This window comes from Helianthus annuus, chromosome 8 (assembly GCF_002127325.2).
Source record: "Helianthus annuus cultivar XRQ/B chromosome 8, HanXRQr2.0-SUNRISE, whole genome shotgun sequence".
Classification (NCBI taxonomy): Eukaryota; Viridiplantae; Streptophyta; class Magnoliopsida; order Asterales; family Asteraceae; genus Helianthus; species Helianthus annuus.
Window position 1 is genome coordinate 33232811 of NC_035440.2, and position 26741 is coordinate 33259551.

General features: G+C 31.3%; 1 non-coding gene across 1 annotated transcript; it reads left to right on the forward strand.

The window, feature by feature from the left end:
• The first annotated feature begins 3799 nt into the window (after positions 1 to 3799).
• TRNAH-GUG lies at positions 3800 to 3871 on the forward strand. The gene has a single exon. It is a non-coding gene; the product is annotated as a tRNA-His (tRNA).
• Positions 3872 to 26741: the final 22870 nt, after the last annotated feature.

Sequence of the window (26741 nt, forward strand, 5' to 3'; positions counted from 1 at the left end):
ACTATTTAAAATATATATGCGAGATATGATATTAATGGAAATACTTATAATTCGAGTTGAATATACTTATTAATTATTCCGCTTATGAAAAGATGAGATTTGTTAATATTCTACTATATAGTTTAATAAACAAGCACATTATTTTCGAATCGTGATTTTGGTATATAGACTTTTATTGATTATTGCTTTAGTATTATAGTAAGATTGCTTCCAAGGTAACAAAGAAAATTTTCAATTATCATAAAATAAATATTATAATTATAACAAGCAAATAACATTAGTACTACCTGATGGTTGAAAAATGAAAGCTGCAAATTTCAACAGATGTTCTACAGATCCTATAAAATTTTGATAAACCCGACTCTAGAAGAAGGTGATCTCGACCGCCATGCTCCTGTAAGTCAAGTAAAAAATGTGTTTTATATTATTTTACAAACGCTACTCCTAAGTTCGAAACATACTAAGTTCTATATTGGAAAAAAAGTCATATAAATGAATGAAAAAAACTAACTAAAGTTAATGATCCGAAAATTGGCACTTCCGGATGATTTTTGTTGTAGCAACAAAATGGAGTTTTGGTGGAATGATCAATGCAGTTTTACTGATAATGGAACCAAAACAGTGATCAGTGTGGGTATTGAGATTTGACGACGGACATAAGTTGTTCCTTGATCGAAAATTAGTGGTTCCGGTCATTGTAGGTAAGGGTCTAGCCATCATTTGAAGCATACCGAACATCTGCTCCACTTGGGATCACACTAAAATTGTATTATTGGTTGCTTTAATTGATCAATTGGTATCTATTGCTTCAACACAATCCGGAAATGTTGGACATGACAATTCATTCGAAACCGCTTGGCGGACTTAATACTTTATATTGCTTCCTAAAAAATAAAATGATGTTTGTTCATACATGGCTTTTCGATAGACTGTATACTACAACTTTCCGATAGACTGTATACTACAACTTTCCGATATACTGTATACTACAATTATATATTTAACATACCATTAAGCAATTAGGTTTGACGAAATTTATATTGACATTTCTATGATTGATTGTTAATTTGTGGCTAACCAGATGTATTGTTTTTTCAATAAATATGGTGCTCCTTAAGAGTTTGATATTTTGCTTATTTGAATACCTTTTTTAGTTTATGTTTAATAAATAAATTAGTTATTATCCACATGGCTTCACAAGATATAACGGAAACATCATTTACGGAAAATCAGTTGCACAAACAATTTGTATCAAAATCGTCTATGAAGTCGGTATGCTGGTTAACATGTAATTACTTATACCTAGAATTAATTTGATACATTCAGATAAAAAGATTCCTTTCGCATTTCAAATGAGACAATTTCCATTAGCTATATGTTTCGCGATGACAATCAACAAAAGCTTAGGATAATCACTATCTAGGGTTGGTTTGTACTTGAAACAACCCATTTTCACTCATGGTCATTGTACGTCGCTTTATCAAGAGTAAAAAACCAGAGATGAAGTCATTTCTTTCAATTCAGTGTAATTTAATATTTACGTTAGTAATTGAACATTTCTTTCATTAAAAAAAATTATGTCAATAATGTCAAATAATATATTTTATTATGAGGTCACCCATGTAACACACGAAAAATTAAACTAGTGATATTTATATATTAAAATCGGTTATATTAAGACGCACATTTACGTAGATTGTTAGCTATATGACATAAATAATAACATGACGTATAAATACCACATAATCTTATACTTGGAAATTCAAATCCACACCAATTTTATAAGGTCGAACACCATATTATCAAACCAATATATTAATATGTATTTTAGCTATAACTAAAAATAATTGATGCAAAAAAAATTATTAGATTTAATATTTTGTGTTATACAATTAGCCCCTTTTCAATTTACCAACATGCTTGATTATAAAATACACAAAAAACTCTTTTATCCGTTAAGGGTCTTTATATGAATTCGAGTTTTTATTTTATACAACAAACTAAATTGATTATTATCTACTGTAATAAAAGAAACCAAGTTTTGGACACATGTCATTCATTGAAGGCATCCTCAACTATATAATTATCTTATATTAACTAAATAAATAAATAAATTAATTAATATTAAATATTATCATACTTTAATAAAATATTATCCTCAAATCTAAATTGTTAATTTAATATATTTTTAAAACAAATACCTCTCTTTCCTACTTATCTTATATTAAATATATAAATAATAAATTAATATTAAATGTTATCCTAATTTATTAAAAATATAACCTTTTTTTATTATTTGGTATACAAAATTATATTTATTCAACTCGCGTAAAACACGGGGTTTTTAAAAATTTAACTTTTTATTATTTACTATACAAAGTTACATTTATATAACCCGTGTAATACACGAAGTTTTTAAAGATATAACTTTTTTTTATCATTTGCTATGTAAAATTAGATTTATTCAATATGTGTAATACACGGGATTTTTAAGGATATAATTTTTTTATTATTTGGTAGATTTTTCTACCCGACTATACACTGATTTTTTAAAGATACGACGTTTTTAGTATTTATTACATTTATGTAATCTGTGTAATACACATGGTTTTTAAAGATATAACTCTTTTTTAAATCTATTCAACACGTGTAATATACGAGGTTTTTAAGGATGTAATTTTTTTTTTATCATTTGGTAGATTTATTCAACCCGATTATACACGGGTTTTTTAAAGATATGACGATTTTAGTATTCAGTATACAAAATTACATTTATTTAATATGTGTAATACACCTGGTTTTTAAAGATGTAACTTTTTTTTTACTATTTGATATATAAAATTACATTTATTTAACCCGTAAAATATGCGCGTTTCATAAAGATATAACCTTTTATTATTTAATATATAAAAGTACATTTATTCAACCCGTGAAATACACGGGGTTCCCTAGTATATATAATAAAGTAATTAAATAGTGTCTTGTATATACACGAACACCCTAACCCTAAAAATATAACAGTCACATTCATATGTATTTTAAGTGGTGTGTTCCACAACAAAAAAATGTTTGGTATTCAAATACTACATGGTGCGGATTCTGATGTATTTATCCTTGACTAAGACTTGCTATTAAAAAACATATTATCAAAACTATAAATTAACAATTCTATTTATCTTAATATATTACAAAATGACAAACATAATTAGAAGGGGATAAGAAGATGTAGTATCCGCAGGGACTGAAGTACTCAACCATTAGGATTCAACACTAGCTATTCAACCATTGATGGTTTACTGTACGTGTGATCTAAGATTGTAAACGAATATCATTTCGGCTGGCCGAGAGGTACGATTTTACTTAATGTATGATTGATCTACTGTTTATTTCCGACCAATTGTGAACTGACATCAAACTGAACTATTCGAACCGAACTAACTTACTCTTTATCTCATGACCGTCGACCAAACTTCGCTTGTGTCACCATCAATGTAGCTGAAGCAACTGTTGAAGTTGAACAAGCAAACAATAGATATGGTTATTTACTTTAAGTTAGTGGTGTTATATTTCTTTGTGTTTCCTTTTGTTCATCTATGTTTGTATAGAATAATAATTAACAAACACATCAATGTTCATTTTCTTAAAAAAAAAAATCATTTTCTTAACCAATGAAGACGTCTTGTTCATAGGTTTAAGTAAAGATGAATCTCTAATGCACTACTAAAATTTCTTTTATGTTTTAAAAAGTGTTGTTGAAAATAATTGTTATAATTAATGTATTCCGTTTTTTGTCACCATTGTGGCTGTAGTTTAGTGGTAAGAATTCCACGTTGTGGCCGTGGAGACCTGGGCTCGAATCCCAGCAGCCACAAATTTCAACTTCTTATGGTTTTGTTTTTTTCTCTTTTTAAAGGGTTAAGCAAGAATGTTATGAATTCTTTCTTTTCCGTTGAAGATGGATAAAACAAAGCTAATTAATTCATATTCCGTTGAAAACGGATAAAACAAAGATATTATTTTTACAAATAATAATATAAGTACATACCTAATGCCAAACTAAAATAATAAGGGATAGCGGCGTAACTTTTTACCTCGTTTACCATCTATCTCGATGTAAATTCATATTCATAACATTTATTAAATGTTAACAATTGTATTTGAATATAAAAAATAAGCTTGTAATAACAACCTAATGCTAATTTGTATCGACCATATTAAATAATAAGGTTGTGTTTACTTCAACATAAACGTATGCGGTTCTTATGGTTAGCCATAGAACTAGGACCAAACGGAGTGCTCTGTCATTGATGTTTGTACAGGACGAGCATATATCAAATGTTAACCGTTGAACAAAAATTTGCCATCTATGATGATATATATATATATCCACGTCGATTAACGAAAATGATCAACCATCCACGCTTATAAACAAAAGCTGACCATCCATGTATGTTGATGAACAGGAACCGATCATCCATACAAAAGTTGACTATCCACGCTAAACAAAAGTTGTGATGAATAGGCGATCGTTAAAATTTGATAACATTTCAATCAAACCCTTTGAATCATTCGCTATGCATCGAGCGATATGGATGACCTAACTAATTTTTCTATAAAAATAAAGAGTGTCAGAGTAGATTACATGTAATTTCATATAAACCAATTGGTCCAAAAACCACTTAAAATATGATAATAGCAATCCAAAATTCACTAAGAATCTTAATGTGTGTTATTTGTCTAATTATATTTACCATAATTATGTTTTCCTAGTAGCAAATATAATTACATACTATGATTCTAATATTAAAATTTATATACTTGTAAGGCTGGTGGGTGTGGTTTCGCGCCCCCTGCCACATCAACCCCTTTGACTCCCCATAGCGCCCCTAAACCACTTCCTAGGCGTCAAAGGGAGACACCATCGTCTTCTTTGCCATGCCATTAACGGGTTATGCTCAGATCTAATCCACTAGCGATAAAGTACCCATTATTGTTTGATTTAAAGGCGGAAAGGCATGCACAGTGGCAGACAGGTTGGGAAATTCGAACCTGGGTTAGGTTGTTTTCTGGGCTTGGAGGAGGCAGCCATCGGCCCATGGCGAACTGATGGAATTAAGTTAGATTCTCTCAGATCTTGCTCGGTCTGGTAGATCTCACGGACCAGATAAATGGGTTTGGGGTATTGATGGGTCAAAAACTTTTACTGTTGAGAGCATTAAAAGATTCCTCACTGCACAAATTAATACTACACCGGATTACGTCTATGAATGGAACAATTGGGTTCCGAAAAAGGTGTCGATTTTTGCTTGGAGAGCTGCTAGGAACCGGTTGCCGACTAAAGACCTTTTATTGCGAAGACACATTTAGGTTAACTCTGACCTTTGTTTCTTGTGTCGCAATGTAACGCCCTGCTCTTTCGTACTTTCTTTAATTAGAAAACGTGTCTTCTAATTCTATTTTTTTTGGAAGCTTGTTCCTTTTGTATTTCGTATTTCGTTTCAAACCATTGTAAACCCGAGACTTCGATCGTAATGAAATTATAATTTTTTTATACATGCTTATACGTGTTGCTATACTCGGGTTATACGTTATCAATCTCGAATGCATACGCGCAACCGATACTCGACATACTGGTACTCATAACTTATACATGCTTATTAACTATTAAATACGTGGTTAATTCTAATAATAATAATAATAATAATAATAATAATAATAATAATAATAAATAATGATAATAATAAATTAACTAAACATCAACGTATAAGTTGATGTTGATATCTTCAACATATTATAGTGCAAAAGAAAAAAAAAAATATATAATAAGAAGATAGAAAGACAGTAACGACAAGCCTTAGGGCTGTATTCAACTGTTTTCTTTTAATATTTAGATCTCTACACATTTTATATTTCATTAGCTAATTATATGGTGGTAATATAAGAGCAATATCTAACTTGTGTATTAATTGGTAAAATATATATAGGGGAAGGTTCATTGGGGAACACTTAAAAATTGGGGAACAGCGGGGAACCGGCTCAAACGAACTCCGATTGGACTCATTCCAGCGGCGTTGGAACCGGCTCGTCGAACCCTAACTAAGATCTTTTAACCCTAAACCCTAAATCCTAACTCCTAAACTCTAAACCCTAAAGCTAAAAAAATAAGGCTAAAACCTAAGATAAACCGTACAATCTAAACTATAAACCCTAAAAACTAAACCCTAAAGGCTAAACCCTAAGCTAAACCCTAAAGCTAAACCCTAAAGCTAAACCCTAAACCCTAAAGCTAAACCCTAAACACTAAATCTAAACCCTAAAGCTAAACCCTAAAGCTAAACCCTAAAGAAAAACCCTAAAAGCCAAACCCTAATATATTTAGGGTTTAGGGGTTATGATTTAGGGTTCAGGGTTAAAAGATCCTAGTTAGGGTTCGACGAGCCGGTTCCAACGCAACTAAAATGAGTCCAATCGGAGTTCGTTTGAGTCGGTTCCCCGCTGTTCCCCACTTTTTAAGTGTTCCCCAATGAACCTCACACTATATATATATATATATATATATATATATATAGGGGAGAGTTCATTGGGGAACACTAAAAAAGTGGGGAACTAGGGAACAGGGGCATTTTTGTCCAAAAAATATCTAATAATTGACACGGTGTTTCAAACAGAATTACATCCCACTTTCAAACCCTAGCTTCTCTCAACCACCGCCGACGCCGCCACCATCTCCACCACCACCGCCATACGGCACCAGCATCAGCAAAAGCTAACATCAAACACTGCCGGAAACAACCACTCCGACTTAATAGAAGCCCTAGCATCATCTCTGTAAGATTTAATCTCTATATTTTCTGTACGTTTCATTCTTTTCATCGATTCTTTGCGATCTAATTTCTAGATTTTGCTCTTAACTTGATTCAGTTGTGTGTAATTTCATTTTTCTTTTCATTGCAAATGCTTTTTGTTGTTTTTCGTCAGATCTGTACGTTTTGGTGGTTTGCTGTTAGGAATACATCATCTAAATTGCGTTTTTAATTATCATAAAGCTCTCTTCGTGTTATCTAGGTCAGATCTTGCCATTAACTATCAATAACTATATTATTTTTTTTTGAAATTGAAGTTAATTTTTAATAGTAGATATTTATTTGAAATAGTTATATATATGACATGTTAGTTTGTAATTATTTCACATGTTAAATTGAATAATTTATCTGGTTATATGAGATACAACATATCAGATTTTGCTATTAAGTTGATTCAGTTGTGTGTAATATCATTATTCTGATTCCAGTTAACTTGACTCTGATAGGTGAGTGTGTGTGATTTGATTTTAAGTTTATTATGATGCTCGGAAAATGCATGATGGTTTTATCGATGTTGTATGTAATAATGCCTCATTTTGAATTGTATTTTAAAGTGTATTAATGCTGAATTCATCTGGATTTCACAACCTTCGTCTGGAAAATGGATGCCAAACGCCGGCGTAATTCCTCATCACCGCCGGTGTCAGCAGATCTTGTCGCCGTCGTTGCTGCTAGCATGAATCGAGTTCATAGGAATTAGAGATGATATCAGACTTGTTTCTTGCTTGTGAGAATAATAATTTACATGTAAAATAAATTAGATAAAATCAAAATTAGTCTTTTTGCTTGTGTTTGAGTCTTTTCGCTTTTTTTTTTGTTTTGGTGTGAGTCTTTCCGAATGTGTGGCTTCTATAAAATTTTAAACTATTTATCGCATCATTAGATCAAATCATAATCTGGTCTCTAGTCTTGGGTTGTTGTTTTCCTATTGCCATTATGGTATTCTCATGGTGGCTGATTATATACGCAACGCCTGGGTTTCATTACTTGGGATGAGTGAGTCTTAGTGAGTTCTCGACCTGCAACAAGGGGGTTTTCAATGTGTGTTTTGGTGTGGGTCTGGGCTTACCAGTGTTCTGTACGACGATTATTTCTGAAATTGGTTGTGAATTGCTCTAGAGTATGTCATTTGGGTATCTTTTTCGTGAGGTGTGATTTTATTTCTTTTCTTGGGGGTGTTATTTATCTCACAGGTTTGCTTATGAAGTAACCAAGTTCTCCCATTGCTCTTTTAATCAAATTCATTTCATGGTCAGTCAAGAGGTTGCTTTCGTTTTTGTTCCTGAAGTAAGCAAGTTTTCCCGACTCTATGTTTGAAATCATTTGATCAAATTCATACCCTACAAATACAGGAGACGTAGTTCTCATCCAGGTGCTTAATCAAAGTTTTTTTAAGAGAATAGAGCAGGCTAGAACATGAGTCTAGTAAAACCTTCCTTTGGTGATTCAGTTCTTGACTTCATGGTGATATTGGTCCAAAGAGTTAAAAAAAACCCAGTATTAATCTTCTATGGTTGGTGCAACAGGCCTTTGCAGGATTTTAAGCGTTATGGAGGCTCCACTGATATATAATTTTCCATAGAATCATGCGAGCTTGTAAACTTAAGAGGTTCATTTGTCTAGGCTTGTCTCCATTTCATGTGTTTTGATTTTGGAGTATATGGTCTTTTTGGGGTTCTGATGCTACTATCTACTTGTTGGGCTGTCTCTATGTAATAGTTAGTCCTTATGAATAAAAGTTAGTTCTGGTTGTTTACTAAGAAGTTAATTGGATAGTTTTCATAAAAGTTTGTCTGGGATTAATTGTTTATTTTGATATTATTTAATTTATTAAGATGTGGTTATTTGCTAATTCGACTTTGTTCATCTTTGGCCCAAATTATTTGTCGTAATCTCCAACAAAACACCATGTGTTGTGTGCCAAATTTTGGTCTATTGAGAACTTTTGGTTTTGGTTGGTAATTTGGATAAGTAGGTGCTAGAAAATAAGGTGTGGATAGAAGGCAGTGTCGTTGTAACCGACATTGTACATACTATCGAGCTGCATCACGTTCCATTGCTTGCCATGGGAGCTGCATATCATAAGCTATATTCAAAGTATAATATTCCAGTTTGCTATGTAACTCATCTTGTGTTTTTTTCCTTTCATTTTATGTTAATATATGACATTAATGAACTGAATTCGTTAATATTGTAGGGATATGACATAAATCAAGTCTAACAAAGCAATATATGTGTGTCAACAAGTAACAATCTCATGTCAGATGTGGTTTGTTTGTAAAGGCCACCTCATTTATATAAGGTATTTTTGCATTGCTAAATAATATGTTTCATAACAAGTTATTTTGTCCTTATCAAGTAGGTTAAACAAGATCCTAAGCATACTTGGTCGTTGATATTCTAGTATGTTCTTTTATATTGATTGATTTGTCCTATTTCACTTTTACAAATGAGGCGAGGTTAGATATGCTTGAGACAACAATGGTCTCATTGAACCCAACCCTTTCTATGTGTGTGTACATGAATTTATGTTTTATATACTTTCTTTTTATGTTTTCCTTTCATGGTACACGTTGATTAAACTTTGTCAATCTTCCAAACAATCGAGTTATAATCTTTTGCTTAAAGTCAGTTTTGTAACGCAGAATCTGAACAAGTGTTTCACTTGCTAATTCTTCGTGGGCAAATAGATTTCAAATGCGAACCTTGACCTAGTGTTTCGGTGCCAAGATTCTTGTACGCCAGATGTTACAGCTAAGCAAGTGAAGGGACATAGTGAATAAAAATATCTATAGGATTCTATGTTGTGTTAGGGGTAGGGATGAGCATTTGACAATCATTTCCAATCTATGCATTGCATGTGTTAACTATTCTGTAGGTTTCTTTGCTCATACTTTTTTACTTTTGAATAATGTTTTTGAATGTGTATCCCCTAAAGTGGTGGCTCAAGTGGGGCTATTCCGAATGATTTTATATACTTATTGCAGAGAATTACTGCATGAATGAGGCTAAACGATGCAGGATATCACTACATGATTTCGTCATTAATAAAACTTAACAAGCTTAAATAAGTTGAAGATCTATACAGCAAACGGGAATCCACTTCCGTAATTGGCGATTCACGACTCCTGAATTTGATCCTTGCAGCGTATATCAACAAAAATGATATCAAAATGGCGGAAGTGTTTTTGAAAAACGGGGTGTCGGGAAATGAATTGTTCCAAGTTACACTTCATTTAAATAAAAAAAAAAACAAATTCTTAACATGTTAAATATTGTTTAACATAATAAAATATTTTCTTAACATGTTAAATATATTTTATTTGTTTATTAAAAAAAATAATTTTTTTAGATTAATATGAAATATAGTTTGATTTTTCAACTTTATGTGTTGTATCTAATACAAGCACAACGAATTATATTGATTGATTATTTTAATTATTTTTAATCACAAGGTACGTGTTGTGTCACCATGATTTCCTAGATCACGAGTGATTTGGGTGAGATCGGAGATACATCACCTCGTAGAAGGTCAGGAGCTTTCCCGAGAATATAACATTGTGAATATTTATGACATGTTAAATAATATAAAAAGACGAAACATTTGTTAATAAATAAAAAAATAAATTCTTAACATGTTAAATATTTTTTTTAACATAATAAAATATTTTCTTAACATGTTAAATATATTTTATTGGTTTATTTAAAAATAATAATTGTTTCAGATTAATATGAAATATAATTTGATTTTTCAGCTTTATGTGTTGTATCTGATATGAGCACAACGAATTATAGATTTATTATTTTATTTTTTATTAATCGCAATGTATGTCTTGTGTCACCATTTTTTTAGATCACAAATGATCCGGGTGAGATCGGAGATATATCACCTCATAGAAGGTTAGAAGCTTTCCCGACAATATACCATTGCGAATATTTATGACACGTTAAATAGTTTAAAAAGAATAAACATTTGTTTCTAACAAAAAACAAATTCTTAACATGTTAATAAAATATTTTCTTAACATGTTAATAAAATATTTTCTTAACATGTTAATAAAATATTTTCTTAACATGTTAAATATATTTTATCGGTTTATTTAAAAAAAAAATTGTTTCAGATTAATATGAATTATAATTTGATTTTTCAACTTTATGTTTAAAAAGAATAAACAATTGTTTCTAATAAAAAACAAATTCTTAACACGTTAATAAAATATTTTCTTAACATGTTAATAAAATATTTTCTTAACATGTTAATAAAATATTTTCTTAACATGTTAAATATATTTTATTGGTTTATTTAAAAAAAAATTGTTTCAGATTAATATGAATTATAATTTGATTTTTCAACTTTATGTGTTGTATCTGATATAAGCACAACAATTTATATTGATTAATTATTATTAATCGCAAGGTACGTCTTATGTCACCACGGTTCCTAGATCACAAGTGATCCGGATGAGATCGGAGATACGTCACCTCGTAGAAGGTTTAGACAATATACCATTGATAATATTAATGACACGTTAAATAATATAAAAAGACTAAATATTTGTTTATAACTAAAAAATAAATTCTTAACATGTTAAATATTTTTTTAACATAATAAAATATTTTCGTAACATGTTAAATACATTTTATTCGTTTATTTTAAAAAAATAACTGTTTCAGATTAATATGAAATATAAATTGATTTTTCGACTTTATGTGTTTTATGTCATATAACACAAAAAATTATATTGATTGATTATTTTAAGTTTCATTAATCACAAGGTATGCCTTGTGTCACCATGGTTTCCTAGATCACAAATGATCCGGGTGAGATTGGAGATATATCGTAGAAGGTTAGGAGCTTTCTTGACAATATACCATTGTGAATATTTATGACACGTTAAATAATTTAAAAAGACTAAACATTTGTTTATAAATAAAAAAACAAATTCTTAACATGTAATAAAATATTTTCTTAACATGTTAAATATATTTTATCAGTTTGTTTAAAAAAAATGTTTCAGATTAATATGAAATATAATTTGATTTTTAAACTTTATGTGTTGTATCACAACGAATTATATTGATTAATTATTATTAATCGCAAGGTACGTCTTGTGTCACCATGGTTCCTAGATCACGAGTGATCCGGGTGAGATCGGAGATACATCACCTCGTAGAAGGTTAGGAGCTTTCTAGAAAATATACCATTGAGAATATTAATGACACGTTAAATAATATAAAAAGACTAAATATTTGTTTATAAATAAAAAAAAATAAATTCTTAACATGTTAAATATTTTTTTAACATAATAAAATATTTTCTTAACATGTTAAATATATTTTATTGGTTTATTTAAAAAAATAATTGTTTCAAATTAATATGAAATAAAAATTGATTTTTCAACTTTATGTGTTTTATCTCATATAACACAACGAATTATATTGATTGATTATTTTAAATTTTATTAATCACAAGGTATGCCTTGTGTCACTATGGTTTCCTAGATCACAAATGATCCGGATGAGATCGGAGATATATCACCTCGTAGAAGGTTAGGAGCTTTCCTTACAATATACCATTGTGAATATTTATGACACGTTAGATAATTTAAAAAGACTAAACATTTGTTTATAAATAAAAAAACAAATTCTTAACATGTTAATAAAATATTTTCTTAACGTGTTAAATATATTTAATTGGTTTATTTAAAAAAGTTTGTTTCAGACTATATGAAATATAATTTGATTTCTCAACTTTATGTATTGTATCTGATATACGCACAACGAATTATATTGATTGATTATTATTAATCGCAAGGTACGTCTTGTGTCACCACGGTTCCTAGATCACAAGTGATCCGGTTGAGATCGGAGATACATCACCTCGTAGAAGGTTAGGAGCTTTCCATAAAATATACCATTGAGAATATTAATGACACATTAAATAATATAAAAAGACTAAATATGTGTTTATAAATAAAAAAATAAATTCTTAACATGTTAAAATTTTTTTAACCTAATAAGAAATATTTTCTTAACATGTTAAATATATTTTAGTGGTTTATTTAAAAAATAATTGTTTTAGATTAATATGAAATATAAATTGATTTTTCAGCTTTATTTGTTGTATCTCATATAACACAACCAGTTATATTGATTGATTATTTTAATTCTTATTAATCACAAGGTATGACTTGTGTTACCATGGTTTCCTAGATCACAAATGATCCGGGTGAGATTGGAGATACATCACCTCGTAGAAGGTTAGGAGCTTTCCCAACAATATACCATTGCGAATATTTATAACACGTTAAATAATATAAAAAGACTAAGCATTTGTTTATAAATAAAAAAAAATCTTAACATGTTAAATATTTTTTTAACATAATAAAATATTTTTTTAACGTGTTAAATATATTTTATTGGTTTATTTAAAAATAATAATTGTTTTAGATTAATATGAAATATAATTTGATATTTCAAATTTATGTGTTGTATCTGATATAAGCACAACGAATTATATTGATTAATTATTATTAATTGCAAGGTACGTCTTGTGTCACCATGGTTTTATAGATCACGAGTGATCCGGGTATCGGAGATACATTACCTCGTAGAAGGTTATAAGCTTTCCCGACAATATACCATTGCGAATATTTATGACACGTTAAATAATTTAAAAAGACTAAACATTTGTTTATAAATAAAAATACAAATTCTTAACATGTTAAATATACTTTATTAGTTAATTAAAAATAATTGTTTCAGATTACTTTATTATACTTATACTGGACTAAACAATATGAGAAAAGATGGATATAATTAATAGAAGAATACACCTTTTGGAAAATAAATGGTTCAAGATTAGAAAGTGAGAATTCATTTTTCAACAGTGTTTATAACAGCCCAGCGTAACCGCATCATAATATTGTCCGCTTTGGCAGGCAGCACGCCCTCAGCGCCCGCCTCTCACGGGTTTAAAACGCGTCATGATGGTGAAGGTATCAAGCCCCTTATAATGAAGCCTTTGTTCCCCTTCACAACCAATGTGGGATGTCACAATCCACCCTCCTTACGGGGCCCAACGTCCTTGCTGGCACACTAGTCCAGTCCTTGGCTCTGATACCATCTGTAATAGCCCAACGTAACCGCACCATGATATTATGATAGCAATACATTTTTTCATATAAAACAATTTAAATTTAACATGTTAAATTGTATGAAACTAAATATAAGATAAAAGCAATCGAGTTTAATTCCAAACAACAAACAATATGAAAAACCCTACAAACAAATAACCACTTTGACATATATTTTATTAATGATGGGTCATAACTTAATATTATGATAGCAATACATTTTTTCATGTGAAACAGTTTAAGTTTAACATGTTAAAGCTGTATAAAACAAAATATATTATTAAAAAATTCAACTTAACATGTTAAATATATTATTGTTTTAGTTTTTGAATTTTTTTATTAGAAAAAGTTTTACATGTATTTATATGCAAAATCTTCGAAAAAATTGAAAAAACATACATATCATGTTAATTTAAAATTTTATAATATATTTAAAGAGACTGTTTAAAAATACACAATTAATAAATTAGATAGGTAGACAAGAATTTCGGTTTATCAAATTGAATTTTGAAAGACACAAGTTTTTTACATGTAAAATTTTATAAGGAACTAAATTTTACAGAATGTTAATTCTAAATGCATAATGAATATCGAGAATATAAATGAAGAATAAAATGGCAAGGAAACTTTTTAGTGCCATGATTGATAACGCATGAGCTTGCATAAGCATATAAATTTTCAATGCTATTATTGATAACTAGCAGCCTGTTTAGATAGCCCTTTAATGAGCAAAAATTGGTCTGAAGGCACATATAAGTAAATGTCTTTACAAAATAACTTCAAGGTACAGAAACTTGAATGATAAGATTTTTTTTTTTTTTGAATTCTGAACGAACAATATCATTCCACACGAAAATCTCTTGCAATTTTCACTAGTGTTGGGGTACAACAACAAATCTCTTGCAATTCATTAGTGTTAGGGAACAACAACAACGAGCTCGCCTGAATTAACCTCCCCGATTCCTTTCCTCCACTCACCATATATTGTTGGACTGAGCATTTCAGCATGTTAAAATTGTGACAGGGGATGCTCAGTCCGACATTGCAAATCAAGCTAGAATCTTCCTCGCCGTCACCAGCATTACTAGAAATCTTACAATCCAAATTCACCATATATGAATTCGAGTTGCCTGATTCTTCCACATCTCAAAACGACATCCTCTTGTCTTCTCTAATAAGTTTTACATGTAAAACTAAAACTTATTAGCATTACAAGTGAAAGAAGCTATCGACTTCGATATTGGTCCTTTAAAATTGTTCTGAGATAAATCCATCATCATGAAGTAAGATCCAGGTCAGAACAAACCAGTTGTTGCCTTCGATAGCGTTTCGACTAAGATTTAAGATGTTAATGCTTGAGTTCATCAATATTTTCTTCGACGTCTTCTAGAAATTACCGGAATTCCTTTGGAGACCAAAAACTTACAGTGTTCTGATCTTTGACATTTTCTGCAAATTAAATTTAACATGTTAAATCTTTTAAATGGGTCACGTCTGAAGTTTATTTCAACCATGTCAGCTAGAGATTATATTTTGCATGGGATGGTTCAAGTGTGTAACCTAATAAAAATGGCCAAACAAAAACTAATAGAATATATATATATATATGGTCATATGGTTGGGCTCAATAGGGAACACCAAAAAGTTGAGAACCGGGGAACCATGCGTTTAACATGTTAAATATATCATAAAAATTCAATTTAACATGTTAAAAATTAATTTAATTTTTTTGGTGCTTTTACATATAAATACATGTAGAACCCTATTTATAAAAAAGGGTTTAAAAACCTAAAAAGTAAAGAAAAACGCTTAAAAACATTTAAAAAAGGTATTTTTTTTTACTAGAATAGCTTCTACAAATTTTTTATATGTAAAAGCTCTGAAAAAAGCTTTAAAAATTTTAATTTTTAACATATTTAATTGAAGTTTTATAATACATTAGCATGTTAAATGCATGTTCCCCACTTTTTTGAGGTTCCCCATTGAACGTTACACTAGGGTCATATAAATCAAAGATATTAACATAACATAAATAATTATCCAAAGAAATGCATACCTATAAGCAACATATGGCTCGACCCATGTAGCATGTTTAATGTGGCTTTTGTTAACTTTCAGGAAAACACCATTAAAGATCTTTAATTATGTTTTCAAAGATCGGCAAAGCCAAATTGATTGTATTGGCAAAGCCAAATTGATTGTATTGGCAAAGCCATATAGATATCAGATCTGTTACTCCTAAGAGTTATCTAAATGAAATTACAAAGACTAAGCATGATAGATATACATATAAACCTTACATCTAAATGAAATTACATATAATACCCGTGGATTTGCAGCATGAAGACCATGAAGTGTAACATCCTAGCAAGAAATCACTCCTAAATACAAATCACATACATAATCATCAATTAAATTATACAGAAAATCTGTAAAAGGTTCTAAAAATCAAACTTGAACTATATTCTTCTTCTTCTAAACCTCTACTTTAGAAAGTATTAGGACGATGAGAATCTAATAAAGTGTTTAATAGAAAGGTTATTTAACATGTTAAATCGTTTTAATGATATACTTAACAAATCTGTTGAAAATCAAATTGAAATAAAAGAATTTAATATGTTAAAACAATTTTTTTGTTTGAAAAAACTACGAATTATGAATATAAATCTAAAAATTATCATAATTATTTATATTCATGTTAATATAAATAAAACATACAAGTAAATATTAGATAGATGATACCTTATAGTGATATCAAAGTTGTACTAGCAGGTTTTCAGATCTGAAAATTTATAAGTTAATACTCCATAGATCTCAAACGAAATTGGTCGCGGCTAGGGTTCCGTAACAGTCTTCGGCGAGCAGATCTGAAAACCTGCAAATTATTACAACCTAGATCTTAGATACATTATGTACATAACATTATATGAATGTATAAGCTATCCGAACATTCGTAAAGCAAGGGAGTTAACGGATTTCTTTTTCAAAACATTAAACTTACAGTTTCTGATAAATCTCAGCCTGAAATAAACAAAATCGACGGCGATTAGGGCTAAAAAGTGTTCTCCGGCGATCTAGACAATGGTTTCCGATGACCTAATCTGGCGACGGCGGTTAAAAGCTCTCAGATGTGTTCTCCGGCGACCTACTCCGGTGACGACGGTTGAGATCTACGTAATGCTCTCCACTCTCCAGGGACCTGATTCTAACTTTTCAAAAATTCCAAATATGCCCCTCCATGTTTTTTAAGCCTTCACAAATCTAATCTAATCTTAACCATTGATTAACTTAATCCAAGGGTTTCTAAGGGGGTTCCCCAGTTCCCCACTTTTTTTGTGTTCCCCATTGAACCTCACACTATATATATATATATATATATATATATATATATATATATATATATATATATATATATATATATATAAGTATATCAACAGCCTAACCACTTGCGGCAGCAAGTGGTGTGACTAAATTGGTTGTTGTTTTGATCAAATTATCACACCCTCATTTCACTATATTGTTTAAATAAAAAAAATTCTAATGTCACACTAATATACAACAAGCTTTAGTAAAACAAAAGAAAAGAAAGTTATTGGTTGAAAGACAACCTTGCGGCCGCTGCCTTGAGGGCTGTTTTGTTTTTCTTTTTATTACTTATCTCCCCAACTAATTATCATAAATGCTAACCCAACTTAACCCTAATCCTTCCCCCCTATAAATACAACTTAATCTTAGCCTCCTTACCACTTTTGGAACACTTAAACACTCTCAAAATCACTCCAAATCGCAGCTGCATTCTGAGGTTCGGACAGATTGTCGCCTTCATACGAAAATGAGCATAACTTCTTCATTTCTTGTCCGATTTTGTCCATTCTTTTTCCTATGTGCTTGGATTGACCTTGGCTTCCATGAGTTTTTCACAATAAATAAGTCCCTGGAACTCCGGCAAAAAGGCTCCAAAGTTCACTGTTTGTTTTGTTTTGAATCAAATCTTACTTAACTTGTTTAAACTTGAGTCTAACTCATCTCAAACCTATGTCCTTATGCTTATAACCACTTCTATGGTTAGTTAGGCTTAAAAACAAGGTTGAGACATTAAAAATCAGAGGTTAAACCTCATATACTTTCTGTTTTGTTTAGGGTTTTTAACCCACAAGTGGTGTTCAAGCTTCAAGCTTGATAAATGTGTGATTGTGGACCAACTTGGGTTGTCCAACATAAAATCCCCACATCCCTTGATGATTTCTCATAGTGTAGTTGTTTCTTATTCCTGTATTGATATTAGTTCATGACCCTCCTTGTATGTTTTTACATCAAGTGTAGTGGTGAACCATAAGAGGTACCTAAATGGAAGCTTGTTCTTCCTACCTCCTACATGAATTCTATGACACAATAGAGGTACCTAAATGAAGATTTATCTTCTACCTCATGCTTGACTAATGGACAAAATATTACATATAATACTTCTACATATATATACTATTCAAACCCTTGATGATGGACTTGTGTTCATTCGTCAAGATATTAGAATAACATCATCTAAGACATAAGACTTGTTAAGATTCTAATGAGTATATTACTCATGAAAATATTAACCCTTGAGGTTTTATAGTGTCAAGAACAAGTACTTGGTGTTAAAGGATGATTACTTTCGAATACCTATATTCTTGTGTTTTAACTTCCTAAATCCCTACACGAACATATTCAACCTTCTAACCTCGTCAACTTCGTCACGTTGGATAATCGGAAAGCATATGAAAATTTTGTGAGTATACTCGCAACCCCCTTTTTATGTTTACCACTTTTTGGGGTGTAACATGTTTTACTATTAAACTACACTTAAACTTATTCTTTATGCAATGCACAAAACAATCCTTATACATGAATACTATGTTATGATACTTAATACTTACGTGGACCATACTTATGTGATATGTTTTAGTCATTAGCTCTCACGAGCCTCCCTTCGACATGTATAGCGCTATAGGAGTAACGCACCGCCCCCTTAAACTTGGGTCATGTTGAATTAATTAAACTTTCTTGCGTAAACAGAGGTTGGCTAGAAATATTGCATGTCACGATAGGTTGATCTCGTATAAACTAAGTTGCCATGTGGATTCATTTTAAACTTTTATACTTATACTTATACTTATGCTTAAACTTGTATACTCGCCTTTGCTTTTGCATTGAACTTTATTTTAAATATGTTACAGGTTGAGGATGATGATGCTATGAAATGAAGTAGTGTTGATGCCTAGATACACATATAGACGTATAGGTTTAATCGTTGTATCAATTTTGATTATGTTGTATTGTATTTCCTTTGAACTTGTTGAATTTGAATTTCTTGTAATGTTGACAATTTACTTTATGAAATGAAATCGGTTTATTAAATATTGTCACAAATAGCGTTATGATGTCTCTAGCAATCTTCACACTTCGTCTCATCCCGATGTTTCCGCCATTGGTTGGGGTGTGACACGCAATCACGCATAAACAAATGAGCATATTTTTGTATAGTGTGAATTCTCGCAAACACTGTGGCAACTAATAGCAATGTGGTGTAAAGTACCACCCATATTTGCTTTTAGTCTCACGAATCTGCTGGACATTCATCACCATAGACAAAGTTCTAAAAAGAAAAAAAGGCGTTGTATACTGTAGTGCTTTCGACCCTTTGGAGCATTGGAAACTTAGAAACGAGGTGATATTCAAAGGAAAGCAGCTCAACATGCAGAAAATCTTGGATAAAGTGAAGGCGTTAGGCTTCTTGTGGGTAAAAAATCGCTCAAAGGAGACGTTGATGACCTGGGAACAATGGAGAGATTTTAATATGCAGTAGAAACTCGATAAATTAATACTCGATTATTTAATAAACTCTCTAAATTAATAATTCGCTAAAATTATAAGATAATACATTTTTGATAATTTCTTTAGACCCCATATAAAATATAAATTAATAATTCCTTATATATAGCGTATTACATGAATGATATATGAAGGTTTCTTGAAAAATGACTCAATTGTCTTTTGTTTTTTGTTGAAATCAATTTCCCCTTGAATCTCGTCTCTAATTTTCCTTAGCATGGTAAGAACTTCTGGTGTTGTTTTCTCATAGCTCAACAAGAAATTGTTCAATGTGATTGCCGCTTTAATAGCTTCGTTTCGCGAAGGGGGCTCCATTGTAGAACTTTCATCATCTTCTTCATAATAAGGTGGGAGATTGAAGGTTCTTTCAAATTGGGTCGTTCATTTGATATACATGCATTGTATACAATAATTAAGTGGAAGCTTGAAAGGTGTTTGTAAACTAAGTATTCTACTATAAATTAATAAATATTAATTAATATATAAATTAATAATTATTAATTTATCGATTAATTAATAACTCTTTTAATTAATAAATTTTGGTGGTCTCAAGTGTATTATTTTATAGAGTTTCTACTGTGTTTTCTTAATTCTTTTTTGTCTCGCGGTGTATGGTTTTTGGTGCATTGGTCCATAGACCTACTGTAAAACATTGGTGGATGCATTTTGTTTTCATAGCAACTTGCTGTGTAAACTTGTGCTGTGAATAAATAAATTTCGTTGGCCATTAAAAAAAATGGGTTAAGGGCTGCACATATAGGGTCACTTTTCAAGAGTCAATCACATTTTTTTTTTTGTTCCTTTTTTCTTTATTAATAGGTAAGTGGCTTTATCCCATTACATGCAAGTTAAAGTAGGCGAGTGTATAGGTCGGTTTGGGTTGATTTTTGGCCAAAACCATAACTATAACCATGATGTCGGTTAATGGATAATTATAATCATAACCGATCGGTTATGATTAATTGATTTTCAAGGTTATAGTGGGTCGGTTATGGGTAATTAACCGCTAATTTAGTCCTAGCTAAAAATAGCTTAATTTTATTTAAATAAAACAAATTGTTTTTACATATTTCTATATATTAGCATATTACATAGTATAAATTTACATATAATCTATATAATATTAATATAGGTTAGTGTCGAATAAAAAAAAGTGATATGATATATTCCACAAATTCATATAAGCATTCAACCAAAATGGTATGAAATAACCAATAACTACTAAAAACATTCAAGCAAAACAATATGAAATAACCGATAACTACTAAAAACATTCACCAAAACATCAAGTATTTAAAAAAATATTGAAAAGTCATAAATCCAACAAAGATTTTACTACATGTCGGTTCGGTTATAGTGGGTATGTAAACATTGATAACCATAACCAACCCACTACTTTCGGTTTTCAGAAAAACCATTAACTGACCCACCAGTTTTTTATTTGATTCGATTTTGTCGGTTAATTCGGTTATTATTCGGTCGGTTTTTTGCACACCTCTTAAAAGTAGGGGCTTTAAAGCCCCATATGTGACATGAAGCCTACATGACGCTGATGTAGCGTGATAAAACTCCCCTAGACAGTGGCGGATCCAGGGGTGTTTTGGGGGTTCCCGGGAACCCCCTCGGTTTGGAAAAAAAATGAAAAAACAAGTGGAAATTTTATATGATTTAAAAAAAATAGTGAGAATTAGTGAAAATCTATCAAAAGGAACCCGGTAAAAAAAATCCTGGATCCGTCACTGCCGCTAGAGGCTTTACACCAAATCCACTAACCACCTAATATGGTGGTTTTGAGTTAACATAGCCTATAATCATTAATAAAAAAGATTGCATGCCAGACTTTTGTCATGAAATAAAAGCTAATAAATTACGATTTTATTTTTAATAAATTACAACAAACCAATCTATTCTGGATGAAAGTATTAAAGGCTAACAACAAACCATTAATAAAAGCTAATAAGTTACGATTTTATTTTTTATCAAAACATCCCAACTCAGGAGAATCCGAATCTACTTTAAAAGTGGAAGTGTCATATTCAAACATTCAATCGAAGACCTAAGAACAGGCTAGTAATATTCTACTAGCTAGCATTTTGGATTTACAACTTTTTAGAGATCCTTATAAGACTATCCGGTGTGGGAAGAGGGAAGGGGTCAAGGAGCCTCTGTGGCATCGGCATCGATGGGGAAAAACACCCCTCGGGTGTTTAGTGAAATCGGAAGGATTCCCCCGTCCTCTTCAATTGATTTTTGATGATTTTGAAGCCTGAAAGTGAAGGGGGACGCCATCTCCCTTGATGGGGATGAAATGAAGGATGATGACACGGAGGATGGGGAAGGAGGAGCAAAGTAGCACACCCATAGTCTAAATTTCTAAATAATTATGCGTCCGTTATCTTTTCCTACCTATGCTTTCAACAAGTCCACACATATAATCATGAAATACATGAATCTTTGATCGCATATCAATTTCACATACATGAATAATAATAAGGCAAAAGATCAAATACAAATAATCTTAAAAAAAAAACATAAATGTGAACTAAAAAAGACAAGGTGACATTTTTGTAATTACCACCAACTATCAAAGTTACTATACAAATGTGAACTCAACCAAAAATACCTAAAAAACACAAAAAAAAATTTTTAATATTTTTTATTAAAAAATCGCTACATTTCGTTAGCAATATATATATATATATATATATATATATATATATATATATATATATATATATATATATATATATATATATATAGGGGCTGGTTATCGTACAAATGCGCTTATCGTACATTACGTACGCTACAATCTCAGCAGTCAGATCATCTTCCCGCATTGAAAATCGCATGTTGTTTTTTTGTAACAATTTCGCATGTTGGTTTTTTAACATGCGATTTCATCAAAATTACCACATGCGAAATTGCATTATCACATGCGAAATTGTTACAAAAAAACAACCTGCTATTTCATCAAAATTATCGCGTGCGAAATTGAATTAACACATGCGAAATTGTTACAAAAAAACAACCTGCTATTTCATCAAAATTATCACATGCGAAATTATTACAAAAAAAAAAAAGCAACATGCGATTTTCATTGCGGGAAGATGATCTAACAGCTGAGATTATAGCGTACGTAATGTACGATAAGGGAATTTGTACAGTACCCTTTACCTATATATATATATATATATATTTGCTGCTACTAAAAGTAGCGATTTTTTAATAAAAAATGTTAAAAAAATAAAATAAAATAATTTGTGTGTTTTTTTTTTTATTTTTTTTAGGTTTTTGGGGGTTTAGTTTTTAGCATTTTAGCTTTGGGGGGGGGGGGGTTAGGTTTTTTTTTAGGTTTTTGGGGGTGTGGGGGGGGGGGTTAGGTTTTTTTTAGGTATATTTGTAGAGTAACTTTGATAGTTATTGATAATTACAAAAATGCCACCTTGTCTTTTTGAGTTTTCCTTCAATTTGTATGTTTAGTATGTTAAGATTATTTGTACAAATACTTTACCCATAATAATAAATGCTTATATATAACAGTTATACATATACAAATCTATACGCGATGTGGTATAGCATATCACGTAAAATTAAGCCTTTATATAATGCAAAAAATTGTCCTAGTGATTTATAATATGTCCAACAAAAGGTTATGTTGTCAAGAGGTGCACAAAAAACTAGTTTCAAACTGAAACCGGTTATTAGCCGTAAACTGAAACCAGTTACTAACTGATATATTGAAAGACGGTTTAGGTTTGAAGATAATCGTAAGTTAAGAACGGATTATGATGATATTTAGAGTGAAAACTAGTTATTTTTTCAGTTAACCGGATTTTTTCACTTTTTATTGGTTTTATTAACCCATTTACATATTTATGTACACACGCACGCACGCGCTCACACAGATACATGCATACAATAAATTAATAAAAATGAAGTTTATTGAGTGTATATTATATATTTTTGTATATTTTGATTTTTTATAAAATTTATTAAATAGGTTATTTTGATTTAAAAAAAACTAGTAATATGACTCGCGCGCGATGCGCCGCGGGCCCATTGTAAACATCGAATTAATTAGTCTAGGCGTTATGTGATGATTAATCATATAAAAACGTGTGTTTCGACGTATTCAATCTAACTCAATGTAACATACATAATTATTGTGGTTGGATAAAAAGTGAAGTAAATCGAATTTATATCGTACGAAAGAAACATAATCAAACTCGGGTTGGTTCTTTTAGTTGGATTCCACCTAACTACTACACCACCCTCACCTTTGCATCAAGACTTAGCGGTGTCAAAACATACAGTAACTCGAATTTATACCGTCAAAACATCTTAGGGCCGGTCAAAACGTAGACTAACTTGAATTTACACCGTCAACTAAAAGTGTATTATATGCGACTCGAATAATACGTAGGAAACGTACAAAATACGAAAGCGTACACCAAATTTACATCGAAACGCAAGCAAACTCGAATTTATACGAAAAGTATACCAAATTTATGTCGAAATGTAGACAAACTCGAACTTTGTACCGACTATGCGGTGTGATTATGTATAGGTTATCAGTTAAAGTGTATTATATACAGTAAACGTACAAAATACGAAAGCGTACACCAAATTTATGTCGAAACGCAGACAAACTGGAATTTATATGGAAACGTATACCGAATTTACGTCGAAATGTAAAAAAACTCGAAATTTGTATCGACTATGCGATGTGATTATGTATAGATCATTATCGACCTTTACGTTAAAACGTGGACCAACTTGAATTTAACCGACGAATCAAAATGTATTATATTTGACTCGACTCGTTTTCAAACAAAATTTACATCGAAACGTAGACTAACTCGATTATACTAACACGTCTATGAAAATATGCACGCAACAAATTATTTTTTTTAAGTTAACAAACGAAGGCAGCAGTAAGGAAAAATCATATTATATATACTGTTGAGGAAGTTAAAATGACATTTTATAAAGTTTATAAAAAGTTAAGGGGTTAAAATGACAATTATTAAAGTTAAGAGGTTAATAGGGACACAATTGCCAAAATTTAGAGTAAAAATAAGCTTTGAACAAAAGATGGAGGTAGAGTTGAAAATGTGACCGACATTGTATTTTAAGATTCTACTAGTAATGAGACCCGCGCGCATTGCAGCGCGGGTACATCGCAAACATCGAATAGATTAATTCAAGCGTTATGTGATCCGTTAATCATATGAAAGCGTCGTTTAGATGTATCTGATTGAATTCAATAACACATATATTCAACGCGACAAATTAACTTTTTCTAAAACGATATTAGCGAACGAAAGTTATCGAAAGAAAATTAAGTTAGTAAAAAACTGAAAAGGTTAAAAGCGTATATTATATACGGTACATGTATAACAACCCTCGGTAAAACCGACACCCTCATAATAATTTTGACACCCTAATATATCTTAAAATGTCTCAATATGTTTTTATATGCACCCCGTATGTGAAAACCGAGCCAAAATAGATTATAATATATAAAATAAATTAAAAACCATAAATATTAAGTTGAGGCGGGCCGCATAGACCCACCCCAATTACTTACGCGGGTCGTGTGAGGGTGTAACCGGACTCCGCTGAATTCTTAAGTTCATGCGGGCCGCGTATGGTTCCGTTTAAGTTCATGCGGGCCGTAAGCGTCCTAAAATCTGGCAAAGCCCGGTGCGGCCACGTGGCCCAACACACGGCATGTCTATACGCTGACCCAGCCAAGCTACGCGTTGACGCGGACCGCGTAAGCTTGGCCTGTTCTTCACGCGGGCCGCGTGGAGACGCGATTACAGCCCTATATAAAGAGGGCAAGCCTTCAGTCTGTTCGTTCATTTCCTTTCTTTCAATCTCAATTTCTGTAGTAGTGTTATTATACCCGGGTGTTATACCCCCCTAAATAGCGAGGTTCTGCTACGATGTAAGTATTATAACCCCTAGAGACGTATTAGATACTCTGCCCGATTGATCTAGGGTTCCGTAACGGCTGTCGTGGTTCTGCCTGACGTAGTCGTTGGAATGCCGTCTCGGGGAGGGTATTACTAATGTTAAAATGGGTTATTATACTAACACACGTGCATTTGTGTAATTTATAGATTATTCCCAGGAAATCCTTACGAAAAACCTAAACAGCAATGTGAGTCGATCCACTTTTTGTAAATCTTTTGTTAATTGTTTTTACAAAACCTTACATACTTTTCCATGCGAATAATAGTTATTGAGTATTTGTAAGAATACAATTATCGTGGGTATGTTGGGGTTTTGTATACAAAATTTGTTATCTCCTGGTTAAGGAATAACATTTCCACAAGTCAGGACTGACAGTACCAACGGGTGATAATTGATATAACTTGGAAACAAATGTAATTGCGGGATCGCCTTCAATACTGTTCACTGTGAATTTTATTTAAACCTGATTAAACTGGGATTCACTCACCAGTATTTCCCACAGACAAAATGTTTTTAAAACGCGTTTCAGGTAACAAAATGTGAAAGCCAAATAGAAGCCAGCTGGACAGCACTGGAGGCTTGGAAAAGTGGCAATAAAGTTACCTAAGAATAAAATGGATGTTTTTATTAAATAAATAGGATTTATTCCTATGAAATGTGTGTATTGAAAACTTGGGTTTTACCCATATGTTTAATATTATAAAACATGGTGGTTTACTCTGATTAAATATTTCCTAACTACGGTCCTGATGAAAATTTCCGCTGCCAAATTGGATAAATAAACGTGATACCACCGAAACTGGCTCGCGGCCGCCCGTTCCCGGGAACTAGGGATCGGGGGCTGTGACAGAAGGTGGTATCAGAGCTATGCCACTGATTCAGCCACAGAAGT